Raw genomic sequence first — 23,912 nt, 5'->3', positions numbered from 1 at the left:
TGGTGAGGGGCAGGGACCTGGGGGAGTTTGGGCTCCGTCTCAAGGGCTGAGGGCCGTCTGGAAGGCTTGAAGCAGGGGTATGACTGGGATCAGATTAGCTTCTTTGTATGTTCCCAGTTATACTGGGATGCTTTCCTGGTTTGGGGTCTTGTTTTCCTCTGCATGCCCCGGCATAGCCTGTTTCACAGTGATGGGCCTGGGAGGGATGGTGGAGCTCTGCTTTATGGCCTTGGTTGCATCTCAGAGAAAATCAGTGCCGAGGGCCAGGGATCCTGAGCAGGGAACTCTGGCATGGGCAGCAGGGTCTGGAGTCAGTCAGCAATGGTGTCTTGTTCTGGTGCCAAGTTGGATGCAGGGCTTTGCGCAGAAGCCTCGGGACAGGTCGAGAGTCACAGTGGGGACGGGCTCCGAATGGAAGGACCAGCCTTGGGGGCATCGACCGGCAAGCACTGTAGCCGGGAGTTCAGATCACACCTGCGCAGCTGTGTGTGCGGGGCCCCGGGAGACACAGGTTCATCTCTGCAAACACCCTCCGTGCTCACAGTTTATACCCCTGTGAGACATGAAAATTAATAGTGTTCCTCCAGGGGGTACACCGGGCCTCTCTGGCTCGTCTATGCTCATTGCATAGTGAATGCATGACTTCATTAAATAACACAAGAGGCATTTGGGGTAAAATATAGAGAATTAACTAAAAGTCGGGGGAGCAGTAAAGTCCGTCATAGGGACATTTATGAATAATTAAGGGACCAACACACGGCTGTATTTCAATGAGACACGGGCTCGGCCTGTCGCTTCTCCCTGCCTGGCACGGGCTAGCCATTGTTCTGCAGCGTGAGGAATCTTCTAATTAAATCTTATTTGTCAGGAAGGCGAGATGTGTTTGTGTTTCCCTCGGCTCCCATTGTTGTGAACTTTGCAGTGTTTCCTCTGAAAAATGCTCTTTTTCTGCTCAGCAGAGCTGGCTTGTCGGTGGTTCCCTGTCCCATTGTGAGGGGGAAATGCTACAAGTTCTCGCTCTGGCCATCCATTCTCCCCTTAAAGGATCCCTGATGTCATCGTCGGACGACGATGGCTGGTGAGAAAGAAGACGAGTCCATGTTTACATACTGTGGCACGGCGGAGTGCATGTCCCTGCCTCTCTGAGTCATAGAGCCTGTCAGTTGCCCGGGTTAATGACCTCTGGCTCCAAATACGGTCATCTCTGCCTGTCATGTGTGTGTGGGGGGTGTCGCTGTTGACACCGTGTCAGCTTCTCGGAAGCCTGTAATGTGCTCCAATTGGCGACGTGTCCTTCCCTCTCCTACGACTCAGTCTAACAGCTGTACTTGGTGTCCCGCGTTAACATGCACACCATGCGTGTCCTCTGTACCTCTGTGTGTGGTAGGAAAGGCTCAAGTTCAAGGTCCCTGGTGGGGAAACAACACCATTTCAAGTTCAGGGACGTCCTCCGCAATCAGCATCACCGACTCATCAGGAAAACAAGACCTTGACACCGTTGGAGAGAAGCAGATACTTTATGAGCTCGTCAGCGTAATTCACAGCCCCTGATCTGTATCAATATGAAACAAGAAGGCATTTGAGTGGAGTCAGGAAAACGTAGCCTCGCTCCTTCCTCCTCCTCCCACTCGACATTGACTCATTCATGGATGAAATTGCGTCTTTGTAACGGCGAAGCCTGAAAGACCCAGTGTAGGCAAATTAGTATCATGGGAGCAGAGAGTGGAAACAGGTTATTCTATGTCCCCTCGTCCACAGTGTAGTCACATTAGTATCATAGGAGCAGGGAGTGGACACAGGTTATTCTATGTCCCCTGGTCCACTCTCCTCCCAGCAGGGGGAAGAAAGAAACAGGAGCCGAGACGCCAGTGTGAATTCACGAGCAAGTACTCGGGAGAACCAGCACAGGCTGAGGAAGGGAAAGCGGGGCTGACGTCCCAGGTAACGTGCGTGGAAAAGATTTTCATTAGCAGCATCACTGTCGTCCAGGAGCAGCTTGTGGATTCGGCTGCAGGTTGTGCATCCTGTGGCTTGTCAATGAGCCTGAATACTTGTGCCAACATCTAGAGGATGTGTCAAAGCATCTCGGAGATTCCTTGAGCCGAAGGCAGGTGTCGGGGTCCCAGCTCTGCCACCGCGGGAGAGCTGGGCCGGCCGCCCTCCCTCCTTGGTCCACTGCTCCCTCCCTCCGACACTGCTTGGAGGTGCCCAGGGCAGGATCCAGCAGCCTGAGAGATGGAGGAGAACCTGCTTCTGCTGGGGCTCCCAGGAGAGAGTCTCGGTCTGAGGACATCCTGAGGCGTGTCCTGGGGAGAATGACGCCTTGAAGTGGCAAATTGTGCAGGAATCACAGCCTCTGATGCAACAGCAAACCCTCAACTTACCTGAAGGTCCTGTTTGGGGCGGGAGATCCCTCGCTCACCGATGGGGGGCGTAGGTGGCGGGCAGAGCACAGTGGCTTCTGTGGTCCTGCAGCGAGTCAGTTTCTGGACTGGAAGACTGGTGGGGCTGACAAAAATCAGACGGGGTGTGCACTCTTCGTCTGACAGGTGTCCCTTACCCCCTATTTGTTTATGTCCCCACTTCACTCCTCCAAAAAATCAGCTCCCCAGGGAAGAAATTAGATTTTTCCTCCTGTTATATCCCAAGCACTTGCAAGAGTGTCTAGCACACAGTTAAGCCTTCAACAGCTATGTAAGGAATGAACAAACGCACACACCATGTCCGTCTAAAAGCCAGCTTGGCTGGGAAAGGACGACATTGTGGTTCTTGACGCGGATGTGGAGGCGGAACCTGCAGGTGTTCCCCAGCTGCCGCCTCCCACCTCCTCCATGTCTTGCCTCCAGGGTGGAGGTGGAGAGGACAGGGGGATGGGGAGGTCTGGCTCCCCCTTGCTCCTCTCCCTGTCCCTTCTACTCCCAGCCAATTCCCTCCCCTTGCGGAGAGGCTTTCCCAGCTGCTACCTTTGATAGGGGCACATCCCGGGCACATCCCGTTTCTGCCAGCAACCCCAGGCCAGAGTTTTACAGCAGGAACAAGGACACACAGCCTGAAACTGTCACGAGGTAAGTATGTGGTTACCCGTCCTTCGTCCTTCGGTGCGCTCTGGGAGTTGTGTTAAAGAAGCAGCGTGTTGTTTGCTGAGCACACTCTGTACCCTGGGCAGCAAATCCTTCCTTGGAGGCCGATGGAGGCATCATACCTCCTGTCCACCCCAACTGGGGACAGTACCCAGGGGACAGAGAGTGTGCAGATGACCTGACCGGAGCCGTTCGTACCCATGAGCCTCAGCTTCTGGTGTGCGACTGCCAGAAACTGCGGCTTTGTTTCCCCTACGTGAAAAATCATCTTTATTATTAAAGTTGTAAATACTCATTGTAAAAATAAATAATCCCATGAGCACAGACCCGCAGTCTTTCTGCTGGAAATGCTGGAAAAGAAGCGGTGCCTTTTCCGTAAAGAGCCGTCCTGTGTCTCCTGAGCCCGCCTGCCTGTGGGGAGAAGCTGAGAGTCATTAGTCTGGCATTCAAGGCTCGCGGTGGTCCATCCCATGGGACACGCAGGGGACAGGGGCATTTCTGGCTTCCCACAAGCCACGCCCCTTCCCTGGGACTACCTGCCCTCCTTTTGGGAACCTCTGGTCCTGTGGGGGGGTATTGCAGGGTCCTCCCCTTCCCCTTCCACGTGAAAGCTGAGGGGCGAGACCCTCCCCCTCCCAGCCCGCTTTCCTGGCAGTGGGCGCTGGTCTAAGGCTGGCCTGTCACATGCCCTTTCCTGGGACTTGGTTTTGAGCAAGTGAAGGAAAGAAGGTTGAGCACAGGGAGGTTGCACGTCCCGGGGCAGCATCGGGGTCAGCTGGTTCCGGGTGTGAGATGCCGTCTCTGGGCCCAACGGCTCCTGTGGTTCCCACCTGGTTCCCCAGTTCCTCCAGTGTGTGGGGTCTGAGATGCTGCAGAGAAAGTCCATGGTGCTCCCATCACCCAGGTGGGTGTCCATTACTCGCGGCCAAGACCTTGACTGTGCCATGGCTGGCTTGGCGGTCTAGGGTAGGACATAGTTCAGCACCCGCCCTCCTGCTGCCCGAGGACACAGTAACTTCTGGGGCCAGCTCTTAGCTGTTCTGGAACTTAGAGATGTTGTCTCAGGTGAGAAAAACAGGGTCTGTGTAAGGAATGTTCTGGTCATGTAAGACACCCGGGGAGACAGCTGGACCCCACCCAGGACAGGCAGGCGGATGCAGGACATGAGCAGGAAGTGGCGAGCAGGAGGTGGGGCCCAGACTTGCAAGGATAGGCTGTCCCCATACCAGGCAGCTGTTCTGCCCCTTTCCCTGAGGCCTCCTGTCCTCCTCGGCCATTCATTCTCTCTCTCTCTCTCTCTCTCTCTCTCTCTCTCGTCTTCCTGCCTCTCTGATGACATGGCTGGAAATGGTGGTCCCCTACTCACTCTGTGTACGTCTCCTTAGTTCAGTGATATTTGGCACATTCTTACGGGCCACAGTCAGGTCAAACGTGGCTGCTGGAGGCCACCTGGGCATGTGTATGGGGCTGGCATGGGAGAAGGACCACAGGTAAATACGGGCCACAAAGCTTGTCCACCTCGGAGCCCTGGGGACGGTGTCTGTCTCAGCGACACTGTGCAGGTCATCAACACACACCTCCCTCGCCAAGTGTCAGAATGGATTAACCCGCCCACCTATCAGAGGGATCTACAAATTACTTTTTAATAAATGGCCTCTTTGGAAAATGCTCCAGGGAGAAAGATGATCTCTGGTTCTTACAGCCCAAGTCGGTTTCCCTTTGAGATAAGGACTGATTTGTAACACTCATCATAAACCATTAATTTTACTTCTGTGGGATGAACTCCAGAAGAATTTCTATTTCGCAAGCCTATCAAATTATAGGCGGTTTTGAGCAAGAGTTTTCATAAGCAGCGTGTCTGGCTAACCGTCAATAATATGTGAAGTCTCAAAAATAATTAGATTATCTCCCTCCATCTCTCCTCCCTGGTGAGCTATAATGTGTGGGAAAGCGTCAAGGAAGGTGATCCGTGTGCGAAGGCTCCATGTCCACAGACAGCGCGTGACAAGCCGGCCTTCCCTGGCCGTGCCGAGCTTTGATTTAGTTGGTCTTCTTTTTAATCAGGACTTTTTTTTTTTTTGGTTTTATTGTGTTGAAATATAAATTGCATACCATGATGCTTGCCCCTTTAAAGGGTACAATTCAATGGTTTTTACTATCCACAAGCTCGTGTGATCATCACTAGTAATGCCAGAACATTTTCATCCCTTCAAAAAGACCCCACAGTCATGAACAACCACTTTCCACAACCGTCTTAGGTGATCACAGAATCTATTTTCTGTTTCTATGGATGTGCCTATTCTGGGCATTTCTTATAAGTGGCATCACTTGTGCCTGGCTTTTTTCACTTAACCTAATGTTTTCAAGATTTATCCACATGGGGGCATGCGTCTTTTGTTTTTATGGCTGCATAGTAGTCCATGCAATAGTTTTATGTGTAGAACAATTCAAATTTCAGCAAACAAGCAAGCAAACAAAGAAAGCAATGGAAGATCTCATATCACGGAAGATTCCAGAGGTGCGATGAGCAGGATTCTGAGGGGATCCCCAACGACCCTCGTGTAATCTCTTCTTCTTATGGGGTACAGTCTGTAAATATGATGAGATATTAATCCTGTGGTTATGTGATGTTATGTGACAAAAAGGATGGTGCAAACCTAGCTCTGATCATTATTTAGTTGAGTTAATCAAAAGAGAGATCATGCAGGTGCCTACGGCTGAATGACCCTAGCCCTTTTGATCCAGGTCTAGAGATCAGAGACAGAGGATGGTGGAGATTCAGAGTGTGTGAGGGATTCAAAGTGCTGTTTTTGGCTTGAGGAAGGAGGGACCCAGGTGACAGAGATGGTGGGAGTCCTCTAGGAGCTGTGGATGGCCCAGGTGGACTTCCAGCAAGAATGGGACAGCTGAGGCTGAGGGACACATGGAACTGAATTATGCCAACCACATGAACTGGGTTAGAGGCATATTTTTTCCTTAGAGCCTCCAGGGAAGAACGTAGCACCTTGCTTTCAGTCTTGTGGTGTCCTGAGCTGAGAGATTACTCATGCTGAGCTGAACTTCTGACCTGCAGAATTGTGACCTAAAAAACAGGTGTTGTGTGGTATAGAGTGTGTAGTAATCTGACATAGCAATAGAAAACAAATGCAAGAAACATTCTGACTTCAGGTATGGCTGTATCCAGGTGCTTAAAAAAAAAGTCACCAGGACTCAGTTGCTCTGCATATCTCAAGTCTACTCCTTTCCCCCGACTCAGGTCTCATTAATGTTTGGGGTCCCTTTGTGGGGAGGGCACCAGCTGTTCCTTCTTCACCCTCCCAACTCCTCTGCTCCCTCCAGTGCCTCCCAGTTTGGGATAGCAACAGGAATGTGGAGGCATGGTACAGAAGAAAGAGTCTTTGCCTTTTTCATGTCAGTGATGACTGATGTGTAGTGGTAAGCAAATGCTCGCACTTTGTGTGGTACAAAACCTTCATTAATTTATCATTCATTCATTGAATAAATATTTACCAAGCACGGGAATGGCAGGCACTGTTCTTGGCCTGTCCTCAGGATACAGCCATGGAGAAGACACAACGCCTGCTCACATGAAGCGTATATTTTCCATCAAGACAGGCAAGCAGAAGCCAAATGTCTATGTACATTATTTAGTACCTTAGAGGGTTTGAAGTGCTATGGAGAAAGGTAATGGAGGTTTGGTGTGCAGGATCCCTTGAACCCATATAATTCTCTGCAGCGTTCATGACTCACTAACTGCAGGCTGCCGAGGGCTTGTGATGGTATTTTCAGGTGAATTTGTTGTTCTTCTCAGCAGTGAAAGGCGGCTAGAGGCATCTCGGGCCTCCACAGGGACCGTCTATGAACTAAACCTGCAGGCACTTTGACAAAGGAAAATGAGCTCAGGTCACGTGGCTTAACCTACCTGCACAGATGGATTCCAGCACAGGGACATGGAGCCCAAAATTGTTTGCAAATCCATTTGTCAGTCAACCAGTATTTGTTAACAGACAACATCCTGGGGAACAGGCATGTGTTCATTCCTGGCCTTCATGGAGATTCTATTCTAGAAGGGGAGACATCTGTTCAAAGAATAAAAATGAATGATCATACAATAACCCGAGAGTATGCAAAAGGCCTTGAGGGGAATATTGGGGTCTGGGAAAGTCTAGCACTTTTCCTGGGGTCAGGGGACAAGGCCTAGGGCTTAGGGGTGGGGAATGGAGGGAAAGTGTATGGAAGGAAAAACACCAAGGGAAAGTAGCATTAGACCACGACTGCAGGTGGGGGGAGGGGAAGAGCTGTCCAGGCAAAGGGAACAGCATGTGCCAAAACCTGGAGGTGAGGACGATACCATGGGTTCCTGGAACAAAGGACCATCCCGCAGGCTGGAGGTGAGTGGGGTGAGGAAGAATGAGGCGCTCTCTTCCATTGGTCTCTTTGTTTCTTCTGCCAGTCCCACACTATGTTGATTATAGTAGCTTTAAATCAACTTAAAACCCAGCTTAATGTTGGGTAAGGGCAGCCCTTCCGTGTGTTCTTCTCCTTCAGTGCTGTACTGGCTAGGCCGGGTCTAGGTACCTCCCCGTAAGAACTTTGGAATCAGTTGGTTGATATTTACAAGCGAACTTGCTGGGATTTTGATTGGGTTTGCCTGGACTCCGTAGGTCAGGTTAGAAAAGAACTGACATCTTGACAATATTGAGTCTTCCCCTCCATGAACATGGACTCTCTCTCCAGCCATTATTTCTTTGATTTCGTCCATCAGGATGGTAGTTTTTCCTCATATAGACTTAGAGATCTTTTGTAAGATTTATACCTAATTATTTCATTTTTTGGGGTGCAGAGGTAAATGAAATTGAACGTTTAATTTTAAATCCTGCTTGTTTATGGCGGATCTGTAGAAACACAATTGACTTTGTAAAAAAAGATTTGTTTATTTATTAATGTGAGAGCGCCAGAGTTGTGACTGGGGGAGGGGCAGTTCACTGCTGAGCGTGAGGTCCGATGAGGGGTTCCATCTCACAACCTTGAGATCATAACCTGAGCCCAAATCAGGAATTGGATGCTTAACTGACTGAGCCACCCAGGTGGCCCATGACTGACTTTTTTAAAAAATACTTTAAAAAAGATTTTTATTTATTTGACAGAGAGAGAGAGAGAGAGAGAGAGAGATATCACAGATAGGCAGAGCAGCAGGCAGAGAGGAAGGGAAGCAGGCTCCCTACTGAGCAGAGAGCCTGATGTGGGGCTCAATCCCAGAACTTCTGAGATCATGACCTGAGCTGAAGGCAGTGGCTTAACCCACTGAGCCACCCAGGTGTCCCCCACGACTGACTTTTTAATATCAGTCTCATATCCTAAAACCTTGCTATGATTGTTTATTAGTTCCAAGATGGTATTTTTTTATTGTTGTTGTGGATTCTTTCAGATTATCTGCATAGACAATCATGTCATTTGTCAATAAAGACAGTTTTTTTCTTTCTTCCTTTTTTATCTTAAGATTTTATTCATTTACTTGAGAGAGAGCGAGAGCAAGAAAGCAAGCAAGAGAGAGAGACCACAAGCAGGGGAGGGGACAGAGGGAGAAGGAGAAGCAGACCCTCTGCTGAATAAGGAGCCCCATGTGGGGCTCGATCCCAGGACCCCGGGACCATGACCTGAACTGAAGGCAGACCCTTAACCGACGGAGTCACTCAGGTGCCCTGACAATTTTATTTCCTTTTAAAAATCTGTACACTTATTTTACTTTCTTGTTTTATTGCATTAACTGGGACTCCTAAGTAGGGAGCTCTGCAAAGTACAGTGAGTGCAAAGTTCTGAACTGGACTGAGTCCGTTCTATTTGAGGAACTGTGATAAGGCCAGTGGGCAGAACTTGGCAGGCCTGGGCACGGTAGGCGGGGGCAAGTCAGGATGTCCTACGGCAATGGGAAGGTTTTAAAAGATTTTAGGGATGGGAATAACATTTGGGGACACTGCATATTCTGGGAATCTCAATAGAGTCATAGTTTGTATGTTAAGAAGATACTTGTATGTATAGAGACAAAGGGTACAGGTATTATAACTGTGATAAAATCATATAGAAGGTACTCAACACTGATTTTTTAAAAGATTATCCAGAATGATAGATTTATTTTTTAAATTCATGACAGTTCTGTATTTTTAAATTTTAAATTCAATTTATTAACATTAGGGTATTACTAGTTTCAGAGGTCAATGATTCATCAGTCTTACATAACACCCAATGCTCATTTCATCACATGCTCTCCTTAATGTCCATCACCCATTTACCCCATTACCCTATCTCCCAGTATCCCCCAGCCTCCCTCAGATCGTTTCCTATGATTAAGAGTATTTTACGGTTTGTCTCCCTCTCTGATTTCATCTTGTTTTATTTTTTCCTCCCTTCCCTATGATCCTCTGTGTTTCTTTTTTTTTTTATTTTTTTTTTTTTTTTTTTTTGAGAGAGTGAGCACAGGCACACAGAGTGGCAGGCAGAGGCAGAGGGAGAAGCAGGCTTCCTGCTGAGCAAGGAGCCCGATGTGGCACTCGATCCCAGGACGCTGGGATCATGACCTGAGCTGAAGGCAGCCGCTTAACCAACTGAGCCACCCAGGCGTCCCTGATCCTCTGTGTTTCTTAAATTCCACATATGAGTGAAATCATTTGATAATTGTCTTTCTCCGACTGACTTAATTCGCTTAGCATAATACCCTCTAGTCCCATCCATGTCATTGTAAATACCAAGATTTCAGGGTTTTTTCCCCCCTGATGGCTGCATAATATTCCATTGTATCTATATACCATGTCTTCTGTATCCATTCATCTGCTGATGGACATCTAGGTTCTTTCCATAGTTTGGTTATTGTGGACATTGCTGCTATAAACATTCAGGTGCACGTGCCCCTTCGGATCACTGTGTTTTTATCTTTAGGGTAAATACCCAGTAGTGTGATTGCTAGGTCATAGGGTAGCTCTTTTGTCAATTTTTTGAGGACCCTCCATGCTGTTTTCCAGAGTGGTTGCACCAGCTTGCATTCCTACCAACAGTGCAGGAGGGTTCCCCTTTCTCCGCATCCTCACCAGCATCTGTCGTTTCCTGACTTGTTAATTTTAGCCGTTCTGACTGGTGTGAGGTGGTATCTCATTGTGGCTTTGATTTGTATTTCCCTGATGCTGAGTGATAAGGAGCACTTTTTCATGTGTCTGTTGGCCATTTGTATGTTTTCTTGGGAGAAATGTCTGTTATGTCTTCTGCCCATTTCTTGATTGGATTCTTTGTTCGTTGGGTGTTGAGTTTGTTAAGTTCTTTATAGATTTGGGATACTAGCCCTTTATCTGATAAGACATTTGCAAATATCTTTTCCCATTCTGTCAGTTGTCTTTTGGTTTTTGTCGACTGTTTCCTTTGCTGTGCAAAAGCTTTTTATCTTGATGAAATCCCAATAGTTCATTTTTGATAGTTATGTGTTTTAAGATTGACAGAGCAGAGGGGGTTCTGGCTGGCTCTGTTGGAAGAGCATGTGACTGTTGATCTTGGGGTCATGAGTTCAAGCCCCACATTGGGTGTGGAGCTTACTTAAATAAACTTAAAAGAAAAAAAGATCACCAGAGCAGAAAAGTTTACTCGCTGGGCACAAAAATGTTAAAGATATCTATTTAAAACCAAATCACCACTTTTTATACTCTCCAAAGTAACCTGACTCCTGCGTTTCTCTGTCCAATGCAAGCAAGGAATATTAATGAATGCTCTGAACACTTCTTTCCTCGAATTATCTTATAAGCTTTGATATTGGAATTTTTTTTTTAAGATTTTATTTATCCATTTGACAGACAGATCACAAGTAGGCAGAGAGTCAGGCAGAGAGAGAGAGAGAGAGAGAGAGAGAGAGAGAGAGAGAGGAAGCAGGCTGCTTGCTGAGCAGAGAGCCCAATGCGGGGCTTGATCCCAGGATCCTGAGACCATGGCCTGAGCTGAAGGCAGAGGCTCCAACCCACTGAGCCACCCAGGCGCCCCGATATCGGAATTTTAATTGAACATTAACTACTAATTATTAAAAGGCCTGTATATTTTACGAAAGGGTCTATATTTTGCAGAAATTATCCGAGAATATTGAGCTGTTTACCTGGTAAGTGTCGGCAACTCTAAGTAACTTTTTTTCTTCTGATTTAAAAAGATTTGTTCCTTCTCGAAAATTTGGAAAAATACTGCCGAAAATGGAAGCCAATTCTGAGTATACTACTCATACACTACACTGGGGGCGTGTTGGTTTATCTCTTGAGGATTTTTCCTGAATATGGTTGTAGGTCTGATGAGAGCACAGTGCACACATTGTATCTACTGTTTTTTTCTCACTTCACATGATATTGTGAACACTTTCCACACCATTAAAAACTTCATGTAAACCTATTATAAAATTATCCTTCAATGTGCTCTGAACAATTTATGCAATCTTCTCCCTTCCTATGGTTGTTGGACATTTGTTTTCAATTTTTGCTGTTAAAAATTATGTTGCAATGGATATCTCCCTACATAACTTCAGTTCATATTTATGAATAACTGCTCAAGATAAAGTCTTCTGTGTACAATGGCTGCATTGGGAATTAGTACTTTTTTTCCGAAGCTCTTGACAGGGGCCACCAAATTGCTTTTGGAAACACCGGGACTGACATCCCCACCAGTAGGCATTCTGTGTCTGTTTGTGGAGGTTCTTGGAAACCACAGAGGAGCGGGTCAGGAAGGGGCACGTCTGTCATCCCATAGCAAAGCTCTCTGGCTTAGTCTCTCTGACCCTGTGCTGGGAAGTGGCACTCCCCCTGAAACCTGCACTGTGGGCGTTCTGTGTCCCTGTCACCATGTCCTCTCAGGCACAGAGTAGTATGTGTTGAAGAGTGTTTGTGCCAATCTGATTTGATGTGCTTTGTTCCTTTAATTTGCTGAGAATTTGTTGCCTGGTTGATTGATTGGCTAGGCCTGGTTCTACTTTCCCTGTCAGGGGGACTGAAACCCAGCTTCAAGCCAAGAAGAACTGAGTCCCCAGATGCTTGAGGGTCATCTGGGCCCTGGCAGCCCATCTGACAAGGACCCCCCCCCCCTCACCTGGAGAAGAACCGTCAGTAGCCCAGAGTGTAGACAGGACTGTTCTGTACCAGAATCCACACCCGCTCCCCAGTGGGAGGCCTGGGAACCAGGCTCTGGTCCTTGGTCCCCCCAGTGGGGCCGCCCTGTTAATGTGGAGTTCTTGGGCACCCTGTAGATGTAGATGCTCCAGACCCGTTCCTTCCAGCCTCTCTGGTTCGGGGACCCTGGGGACACAGGCTCATCTACGATACATCGTGAGAGGGTGTCCCCACGCTCCGTGTCCTGCCGGCGCCCTGTCTTCTGACATCTCCCCTGACGATCTGGATACCAGGCCCGGCAACCACTTCATCCCGGAGGCTGGTCCCAGAGCCTATTTCACGGCTCATTCAAAAGGAAGATGAGAAGGACTTCCCTGTGACATCTAGTAATGGTTTCATTCCCGAGGGACTCGCTCAGCAGCGGTCCCAGCACAGCCCGGTGCCCGGACCGCTGGCAATTCGCCATTCTGATTAAAATCACCCCAACCCCATCACACTCTGCATTGGGCCCCAACAGAGGTGGCATCGCTGGGCCCTAGGGGACATCTGGTCACCGTGAAGGAGGCTCGGACGGGGAGGGCAGCAGAGTGTGTCTCACTCACATCAGGCCGTGGAGGCGGGGATACCTGCCAATGATGGGAATCCAGGTGCCCCTGAAGACAGCCGTTCCCGTGCAAATGCATCTGGGAAATGTTTAACTGAATTTAACAGGGACATCGTTCCTGGGGCAGTTGTTAGCCCCAGAGGACATCAGGCGCCTGACCTTATTCACGCCTGTGTTTCTGTGCACACCCACCACCCCTCCCTTCCCGCCGGCCTGGCTGTTCTTGGTGGAGACCCATGGGGACATCATGGCCAGCCCTCAAAGCAGGGCCCTCAAAACAGGGCATGAGTGGGGGAGCAGGAGCTTGGTTTCAGGGAGGGGTGACACAAGCCACGGTCTGCAGGGACATGCGGAGGCCTGCTTGATGCCCTTGCTGGGCTGTCCCCAGGTCCCTGTAGGTCTCCGTGGTGGCTCCCAGCAGGGGCTCCCTCCTGCAGCTCTCGGTGCTCCCTGGGGCCTCGAGGTCCCACAGGTCCTTGCAGAAGCCCCGTCCTCCCACCACATGCCAGGAGGGACCCTCCTGAGACCGCAAACTCTGAAAGCTTGTCCCGGGGAACAAAGGCGGTGGCCGCACCATCGGGGCTCTGGGGCTGCAGGCGGCAGGATCTACACTGAGCTCTGAAGCAAGGACGAAAGGACGTGACCCGAAGGACATGGGGGAGCAGGGCACCTGGCTTGGAGGGTGGGGACCAGGGCGTCCTTGGGGTGTGCGCAGCAGGAGCGCACGGGAAGTTCGCTGTCAGGGCAGAGGGGTGGGGTTCAGGGTGAACTAAACCTTCCAGGGAGAACCGATGGGCCCTCACCCACCAGAGGTGGCAGGGCGCCAGCACCAATGTCCACTCCGGGACCTGTCTCCAGCCCAATGCCTCCTCCTTGACCCTGGCGTCTTCTTGGGCCCCAAGTTCAATGCAGAGTCTGCTTGTTCCTCTCCTCTCCCTCTGTCCCTCCCCCAGCTCACACATACACACACACACACACACTCTCTCTCTGTCTCTCTCAAATAAATAAATAAATAAATAAAATCCTAAATAAAATAAATAAATGAGGTCCTCATCCCAAAACACCCTCATGGAAGCATCCGGAATAACGTCTAAGCACATATCTGGTCACTGTGGCCAAGCCATGTTGGCACAAAATTGACCACCATGCATGGGTTTGGATTTTCAACCTTCTGGTTTCTGAATGTCGAACAGGGGTAGGATGTCCATTTTCTGTTCCCCAGAATCATGGTCCCCTATCGTTTCTTCCAGTCCATGTCTCCTGAGATCCCCATCTCAGGAACCACCATGCCTTCATGCTTGGGCCAAGGGGCTCCATATTCCGATTTCCCTGGCCACTGTGATAGCCCCAGAGATGGGCCTATGACTCAAGGTGGGACAGTGGGAGAGATAACTGGGACTTCGCTGAAGATGTGGAGAAAAGGCTTTCCTTTCTGTGGGAGTCCCGGAGCTTTGGAAGGCCAAGTTGTAAAGCCACTGGTACCATTGTTCTCTGCTTTATCTGAAGAGCCGTCTTGAGAATGAAGTAAACACAGAGGAAGTCACAGTTAAGAGAGAGGGAGAGAGAGAGGGTAATTGGGGGCACCCACAGGAACCACTCGAAGCTCTGGATACAGCTATACCTCGAGCAAGAAGAAGACATGGACTTCTCAGCTGTGGTGGCCAGTGCATTCTTTCTTCACTTCCATAGTTCACATTCCGTTTCCGTCTTATGATTCAGAAACCAAAGATCCTGATTAATATCCCCAGGAATTGCAGAGCTTAAAAAACCTAGATAATAATAATAAGAGGAATGAAGCCATGATTATGAGGACTGGCAGAGACAAAATTATATATAATTGTGATTATCTTTTCACTCTGATATTAAAATACAAGATATATAGAAAAAACAGACCCAAGCCAAACTTGAGGAAGTTGTCTCATGGAAAAGAAAGGAAGAGCAGAGATTGATTTGAGAACTTCTGTTCTCAGGGAAGTTTGGAATTTAGCATGTACCTTACTACAGTGGGGCAGGACGTGGGGGCAGGCAGGCAATTTCCCATGAGCCTTGGTGGCCCAGCCTGGTGATATGACGGGTGTCACAGCAGGTGTCACGGCTGTACCCCACTGCACCCCAGCTAGTCCCGCCTCTGCCTGGTTAGGGGGAGGTCTGCTCCCTGACAAACACCTGTGCCTTGAGAAGGGGACAGTCCCTTGAGCAGGAAGAGCATCCATGGTCCCCCTGATGTTCATCCACGTTCCTGCCATTTCCTGTATTTTATTTGTAATTGCTTTACTAAATATTAAATAGTTAAAAGAGCATTTATACAATGTGGGTAAGATGTAGAGAACACGGATGCAATGAACACACGTGACCCTCTCCCGAGTTTAAAACAGAGACTGAAGAAATAGAACTTCTGATGTTCCTGGGGGGGCCCCTCAGAAATCCCAGCCCCTCCCCTCCCCCCATAGAGGGACCCACTTTCCTGATTTGGTCTTTATTATTCATGTGCTTTTCTCCATAGTTCCATCCATGTGTGTGTGCATTGCAGATATGTATAATACAGCTGTTATAGACCGAAAGTTTGTGTCCCCCCCAAACTTAGGGTTGAATCCTAACCCCCAAAACGGTATTAGGAGTTGGGGGCTTTTGGGTGACTCAGGCATGAGGGTGAGGCCCTCGTGAGTGGGATTAGTGCCTTTATAGGAAGAGACACGGGAGAGCTCTCTTGTTCTTCCTGCCCTGTGGGGACACAGGGACAGGACGGCGGGGAACGAGCCGGCAAGCGAGCTCTCACCAGACAGAGTCTGCCGGTGCCTTGGCTTGGACCCCTCCCGCCTCTAGAACTGTGCGAAACAAATGTTTGTGGCTTAAGCCCCGCGGTGTATGGCGGTTTGCTACAGCGGCCCAAACAGACCGAAGGCAAGTGCAGTTAGAGAGCTTTGATGTTCGGACTCTACCATGTGGGGGTTTCTGTGTGTCTGCTCGCTGTGGGCATTTACGAGGTGCCTCTTTTTTGTGAACCATCCTTTTCCATGTTGACCTAGTCATCATCTGATTTTGTTCATTTGTCACAGCTGCTTGGCTTTTCTTTTCTTTTTTTTTTTAAAGATTTTATTTATTTATTTGACAGACAGATCACAAGTAGGCAGAGAGGCAGGCAGAGAGAGAGGGGGAAGCAGGCTCCCTGCTGAGCAGAGAGCCCGATGTGGGGCTCGATCCCAGGACTCTGAGATCAAGACCTGAGCTGAAGGCAGAGGCTTAACCCACTGAGCCACCCAGGCGCCCCTGGCTTTTCAATGTATGATGGGGACAGGAGACACGCATCCATTCTCCCTCTGATGAACACTTGGACGTCTTTACCCATTTCTCCCGTGCGTGAATGCAAGGTTCTTCTCGCCAGTGGCTTTTCATTTTTTGATTTCACCCTAGATAAGAAACGTGATTTGCATCATAACCCAAACACACACACACACACACACACACACACACACACACACTCTTTCATATGCATGTACAACAAAGAGATATCACGGCCTATTCCTATCCTTGTAATGAGTGACAGTGCTTGGATCCGTTTTATTTACTTAAAAAATGCTGGTGTTTTGTAGAGTCGCTGACAGAAGCCGTGCCCTTGCTTATATTCCTGGGAGTAGGAGTGCTAGATCGTCACGTGCCCACGGCACCATAGTAACTAGAAAAAACCAGAAGTGTGTCTGAAATCGGTTGTAACAACTTCTCTCTCACCCGCAGCGGGTGAGAGGTTTCCTGCTCTGTGATCCCCAGCGCCTGACTTGGTGGGGTTGTGAGATGTTCGCCAATCTGGTGGGTGTGACGTGGTGTCTCATTATGTTTTAATTTGCCTTTCCTGAGTGCCGTGGAGGTTAGGAATGTTTTTGTGTTTTTCTTGGCCATTCTCATATGTTTCCCCTTGTGCGGAGAGCTGGCTCAAAACTCTGCCCATTTTCTACAGGATCATTGGCATTTTCGACTTTCTTTTTCCTGAGGGGATTCTCCATGTGGTCTGGGTATTAGTCTTGGTGGCTGTATGTGTGGAAACTTCTGGTTCTAATATACTGGCATCCACCTAAGGAAAGCCTCTGTTAGTTTGTCGGATAATGTGAGCGATCCTGAAAATCAGGGGGTCGGGGCTGCTGAGTCTGGGACACGTCTCTTCAGGGCATCTGAGGTGCTGAGCATCTTCTGCCTTCTCGTAAGGACCCCGAAACCGTATGAGGAGCTTGACAGATATGGCTCCCTTACTACTCACAAAACCCCAGTGAAGTCAGTATTTTTGTCTTCACTTTATAAGCCAGTGAGGATCAGAGAGGGTAACTGCTCACACAGCTTCAGACCTTTAGTGAATGGCAGAACCAGCGTCCAGAGTCCAGGTCTGTCTTACTCCCAGATGGGTGCTCTTGAGACCACACTGCCGCTTCCTTCGCGAGGTGGGTGTTTTGAGGTTGAGTTTACAAATGAGGATACAGAAGCGTGGATGGGCTAAGCGATCTGTGTCAGCCTGTGTGGCTCGTGCGTGGCCCTGATAGGACCCAAACTCAGATGGACCCAACTCCAAGTGTCCCGTGTCCTCACTGCCCATCACCGGTTCGTGGACTTGATGGAGGAGAAAGCCACAGGGTGGGGACAGTCATCCCAACACAGGCGTGGGGAGAGAGCCCCGGATGCCCATCAGGGGCTCCTGCCGGAGGCTCCAGCCCCTGCTTTCAGGAAGGTCACAGCTGGCTTCCCATTGCATTGAACTCCAGCATCCGGATAACTTTTCTGCACAAAAATTGCCCTGGCTCCCAAGCTGGGAGCTCCACGAGAATGCTCCTTGCAGAGTAACTGAGGCCACACAGCACAGCAAAGAGACGCCACAGTTGGCATTCACTGTCGAGCAGAGAGAGCGGAGAGAAAGCCGAGGGACGAGCGCTGGACTACCGTGGACCATGAGCTGGCCCCCCACACAAACCACTGTGGGCCATGGGTGCGGTGTGCCGATTGGCTCGGCCTGGGTCACATGCCAGGGGCTGGGAGGGAGGTCGGCCCCCTGAAACCACCGGGGCTGAGGCTTGGGTGAGGTGGTTTTCTTGGGAAACTGCATGTGCACTAACGACAGAGTGGGGAGGGGTCAGGAGGAGAAAAGAGAAGCTCGGATGATCGGTGCGTGTGAACGGATTTACGGCATGGGAACAGTCTGTTCAGCTGTGGGATCTGGCAGAGCCGGAGAGATCGTGCTCCTGTTTCGAATCAGGCACCGCCTCACGCCCTGAGACAACAGCAAATTCTGCTTGCAGGTCTTTTCAGAACTGGAAATTGTCCAGTGTGACTTTACAAGTCCCCGGAGGGTACGTAGGTACATGTGACCATGCATGCCACAGGTGTTCACGGAGCACCCAGTGTGTGTGGGACCCGGAGTGGGGGCGGGGGTTCCGAGGACGAGACAGGTGGGGAGCTGCTGTCCACATGGGGGGCTGACAGACAAGAAGCAGGTACACAGACGTGGAACCCGGAGATGTTCAGGGTCACCGGTGCATCGAGGAAAGTGACAGGGGGGCGTGATGGGGGGGGTGTCCTGTTAGATCCCGTTAGATCGGGAGTGCCCCGAGGAGGGGGCCTGGGAGCTGAGACCCGGGGGATGGGAGGAGCTGCCCTGGGGAGGTGTGCGGGGGGAGGACTCCGGGCAGAGTGTACACGACCAGCAAGGCGCGCGCATAAACTCTGTGTTCATCATGTTCATCACGTGTCGCTTCTGGGGGAGCAGCGCCCTCTCGATGGTCCTCTTACCCTCTCCTGTCTCTGCATCTTCGAACACAGGCTGCAGCGGCCAGTTCGCTGCCAACTTGCCCCCGGCCTGAGGATGTTCCACCGGGTAATCTGCATTTCTCAGTCTTTCCCTCCAGCAAATGGAGCAACACAGATTCTACCACTCCGCCTGCTTTATTTTAGAAGGAACAAGTCCTTCCACATCGCAGGGGTTTGCCCATCAGTGTAATTTTATGCCTGGATGCATTCACTCATGCATTCCACGAAGATTTAGGAAGTGTCTACTACGTGTCAGACACCGTTCCGGGTACTGGGCACAAAGCAGTGAGAAAACCAGACGCACGAACAGAAAGATCCCTGCCCTTGTGGGGCGTAGGTCCTGATGAAGAAAGACGAACTCTGCCATGAATGTAAATTATCGGAAGGAAGGGTCTGTAGGTCCTGGCCAGTGCTTCGGTGGGAAATAAAGCAGGAAAGGGGCAGTGAGTGTGCAGGATGTGGTGAGGGGATATAATTCTCTTGGAGCTTTCCCATAGAAAGTGATGGAGAGGGAGCAACCCTGAGACTCTCTGGGGGAGGCTTTCCTAGCAGAGAGAATGGCCATGCAAAGGCCCTGGGGTAGGCCTACACCTGGTATTTCCAGGTGTGACCAGGAGGGCAGGGAAACCAGAGTGGAGGGAGAGAGGAACAGGGGCCAGGGGGAATCAGAGCAATGAGGAGGGGCTGAGTCAGGTAGGCCTCCAGGTCATGGTAAGAACTTGGCTTCTACTCTGAGTCAGATGGGAGCAGTAGTGGGTTCTGATCAGATGAGCAACAGGAACTCATTCCACAGTTGGTTTGGGTGAACTCACTTCTTGAACAGGACTTGGCCTCGGCCGGCTCCGGGTCCCGTGGCTGCTGACACATCCGCTCCCGGCACCTGCGTGGCTGGGTGGCCCAGGGCCTGCTCTGCCCAGGCCTCTCATTTGCGGCATTTCTCACGTTCACTGCCTCCTGAGCCTGGCCCGTTTAGGAGCCTCATTACACCTTGGCACAGAGAATGAGGCTCAGCAAATGGCTCATAAAGCATCTTTTTAAAGGTTAATGGTCACTGGCGCGGGAAGAAAGGGCCACCGAGCCTGGATGCTCTCTTTGATTTTCAATTAAGTCAAATGAGAGCCACGCCTCCTTGCAGGTACCTGGTCTGATTACCAAGTAGCCGGGGAGGCCTCGGGGTGTCTTGGAGGCTGGGACTGTCAGCCCCGCGCGCAGGAAGCGGCTCCCGGGTTGGGGGGTGGGGAGTAGGCCAGGGGTATCAGCCCTGCCACCGGCTCCGCCCACGGGAGCCCAGACCGTGCTGGAGGGACCACGCTTGGGCCAATAACTTCGGAGAGGGCAGGAATGAGGTTCATCCTCAGATTCACAGTGTGTGGGGTTCGGCACTTGCTCTGGCGCGGCAGGTGTGCAGGTGTGGGGTCCATCTCAGACAATGGGCCCCGCTCGGTGGCCCCAGGACAAGAAGAGAAAGGAGCCTGAGTGCGCTCTTGGCCGCGCCTCGCGGAGCTTGGACGACGTTTCTAGGCGACATTGCCGCACGCAGTGTCTGTGCCTTAGTCGGGATGAGTGTCCGCAGCGGCTGTAACAGGTGCCTCCAAGCCTCGAGGCGGACATGCACAGGGCTCTAGTCTCAGTCTCCCGGGGTGGAGAAGCTCTTCTGGCAAGATCTCCTCCAAGCCACAGCTCAGGGATTCAGGGTCCTTCCATCTCATGACGTCACCATGCTCAACTTGGGTGTTCAAGGTCACCGTGTCAGGGGATGGAAGACAAGAGGCTCAGAGGGTTTAGGGCTCTGTCTGGCCTTGTCTTATGTTCCTTGGTTAGAACTCAGGTACATGTCCCCAGAGTCACGGCAGGGAGGCTGGGAAATCATGGTCCTGTGTATCCAGGAAGAGTGAATGGGGTTGGTAAGCAGGTGGCCAGTCGCATGTGGGGAGATGGGCCGCTGCAGACACCAGGAATGGGTTACTTATTCACCCAGCACGCACTGTGTTTCCTGAGCAGACCCCGTGCCAGGCACTGGAGACCCACTGTGAACAGACAGATGAGGTTCTGGCCTCATGGGATCCCCGTTCTCGCGGCGGGGGAGACCGTAAACGGATAAACAACACGAATGTTTGCTCTGATGTCAGTTGGTGATTGGCGGTGAATGTGAAGACCTTAAAGGAAGACAAGGGGCTGGAGAAGGAGGGGACACTCAGTTTTACATAAGTGGTCGGGGGCTGCTCTGGTGACACTCAGCAGGGACAGGGAGGGAAGGAGTAGGCCTGGGAATCTTCAGGGACAAGAGGTTTCCAGACAGAGGGAACAGCAGTGCTGAGGCGCAGAGGCCAACCTGGGCCAGGCTGTTTGAGGCCCGTGGGGAGGTCAGTGGGGCTGAATGTGGCAGAAGAAGGCATCTGGGGTGGCTGGGAAATGTCAGGATTGCGGAGAACATTGGTCTCCTGGAGGAGGGTTTTCAGTTAGTTCCTAGCTCAGGGGAAGGTTTGGGGGTGCTGGGAGCAGGCAGCCCCACGACTGGGTCCTGGGTCAGAGGAGCCCCTCCAGTGAGGCTGGAGCCTGGAGAGGACTTCTTCCTCCCCAACCGCTCCCCCACCCCGCCCCAACCACTCTCAGTTTCAAAAATCTCTGAGGATTAGGACTTTTTATTCTTTGCAGCTCTGAATGGAGCATCTCCTTCCCATGGATCTGGCGGCGCTCTCGCACAGCCTGGTAGATTTTATATTAATAATGACCCAAAAGGAGAAGGGGTATTAAATTCTGAGATTATGTACGAGGAAGCAAGGATTCTGAAGAGCGGTATAAGCCTAATAAAGGCAATGGGTAGATTAAAGGAAATGTGGGGGGAGGAAGGTTTCAGTGAATAAAACCACACCTCTTGGGAGAGTTTATTGCTACAACCTTTCTGGAGGGCAATTTGGCAACCCAGAGCAGCTGTGATGAAGGGTGCATAACTTCAGGCTCCAAATTCCATGGACGGGAATTTTTCCCAGGGAAATCATTAGAAAACTATGCGAAGATGGATCTCTCTTAAGAATTTTTATAAGAGGAACGACGTCTCAAACCTCAGTGCCCGGTGGGGGAGGTGGGCAGCAGAGACTGCTGTCCTGCGCCCTGACCCCCAAGATGTCCTTTGGATGAGGAAATGGGCACAGAGAGCTGAAGCAGTTTGCACAAGGTCACCCAGCAGGAAGTGGCAGAGCTGGAGTTGAGCAGGGAGATGACTCCAGAACCCACGCTGTTCCCCACTCAGCTCTGCCATGTCCGGGGCCTCAAAGCGGGATTAAGAATGTCCGTCTTGGGAGAACAGAGATTTCTCTGGGAAGCAGGAGGATAGAGCAAGACTTGGAGGTCTAACGTGTGGAGTTCTGGAGCCCCATTCTTGGTGCTGTGCACACCGGGCTCAGGTGGCAGGACTGTGGTGGCTGAAGCATCCCTGGGGGACTTGGGGATGGGACCGGCTCTGCCCTACCCCTTCTGCTTGGAGTGAGGGTTGTGTCCTTTGCTGTTTTGTCCCCCTCCATCAGTCCCCTTGGGTCCCCCAGCCAATAGCCTGGCTCTGTGGCCTCATGAACACCATGAGACCTGTTACCCCTGCTCCAAGAAGGACTGGGAAGGAAAACCTACCTTTGTATGGGAAATCAGGTGAGATCTGGTTGCAGATTAGCCTATCAGAATGCACAAGGCCATGTCACAAGGATGGCCGGGAAGGCTGTCCCCGTCAGCGGCATGTACATGAAGGAGACCAGAGAAACAGTGTCTGATGAAAGACGAACATGGCGAGGAGGACGTTGTGGACGACGGAAGGAGCACGGCAGCAGCATCAGCCTGCAGAGCTGGTCTGCGAGGGGGACAAGGACCCCCTCCCCCGGGGATTCAGCGCCGAGGGGTGGTGAGGTGGGTGGTCCGCGAACGGAGAGGGGGTTGTGTCACTGCTTACGGTCCTCCTAACTGGTGCCGCCACCATGAACACTGTGACCTAAGCCATTGGTCTGCCTCTGGGGCCAGCGTAAGCATCAAGTGAGGTAGTACGCGGCGGACGTGGGTTGCTGGCCCCACTCCCGGACGCTTTTGGCAGCCCCCGGGGACAGAAGGAGTAACTCCCGCTAGCAGATGAACAGGATTTACTATGCATCTTTTATTTATTGTATTTTATGTATAATATTATAATTTTCGTTATTATAAATAGTCAATACAAAATAAAATATTAAAATACAAAATACTATATTTATTTATAATATCAATTATAATAATTAATGTTAGCATATGAAATGTTTCTTCTGGACCCGGGGGTTGGGGTTGTCTGCAATTCCCTGAGAACTCGCTCCCGAGGGCGGCTCAGGGGTTGGTTCTAGGGCCCTTGGGAAGGGGGCTGGGTCCAGATTGAGCCAGCTGCTCCACTGGGGGCCCAGCCCCCACACTTGCCCCAGGGGACACCCCAGGACTGAGTGGCTGTAGGCCAGGGTTCTGTCACCTGGCCTGTGCCTCCAGCCCCAACACCCTGCTTTGCAGGCTGCTGGGCAAACCCTGGGAGTCATGACCTCTCAGAGTCTGGTGGGCATAGCCCTCATCCTGCCCCTCCCTGACTGAAGGAGAAAGTGGGTTACCCCCCACCCCCAACGACAGCAGAATGAATGATGTCTGGTCAAACACTGTTTACACCCGCTGTTTACTCGTGCGGTTTACCGAATTACAGATTGTGGTCATTAGTGGGTGTTGCAATCAATGGAGAGGGCCGAGCCCGACGTTTAAGACAGAAGAGACTAGATGAGTACATGGCAGGTGCTGAGGGTAGGCAGTGTTTGGGGAAGACTCTGCTTCGTTCTTCTATAAATAGACGTGTGTGTGTGTGTGTTGAATTTAAAAAGTTTGAAAAACTGTCTAACAAGTTTCATGTCACATGGCCCAGCTGGGAGGTCAGTCGGGGCACCCAGCAGATGTGGACTCTGTTGATCTGGGGGAGACACCCCGGGAAATAAAAGCGAGACAGAGCGGAAGGGTGGGTCACAGAGAGCCAGCCCCAAGACTGGCAGAGCCGTGAGTCTGGGGAACTGTCCTCCATCGCCGTCCGGTGTCATTCTCTCCCTACTCCAAGCCCCTGCTGCCCCTCCTTACAGAGCTGTGAAACTAATGCTCCAGAGAGCTGGGGGCAAAAGGGCGAAGCTCCATTCGTCCAGGAACTTGCTAGAGAGGACACAACCCTTCCCAGGAGCCTCAGGCCCATCTTCTTTTTTTTTTAAAGATTTTATTTATTTATTTGACGGATCGAGATTACAAGTAGGCAGAGAAGTAGGCAGAGAGAGAGGAAGGGAAGCAGGCCTCCTACTG

The sequence above is a fragment of the Mustela putorius genome, unplaced genomic scaffold, assembly GCF_011764305.1.
Source record: "Mustela putorius furo isolate JIRA1106 unplaced genomic scaffold, ASM1176430v1.1 tig00000592_pilon_pilon_pilon, whole genome shotgun sequence".
Lineage (NCBI taxonomy): Eukaryota > Metazoa > Chordata > Mammalia > Carnivora > Mustelidae > Mustela > Mustela putorius.
Note: the sequence above shows the minus strand (reverse complement) of the source record.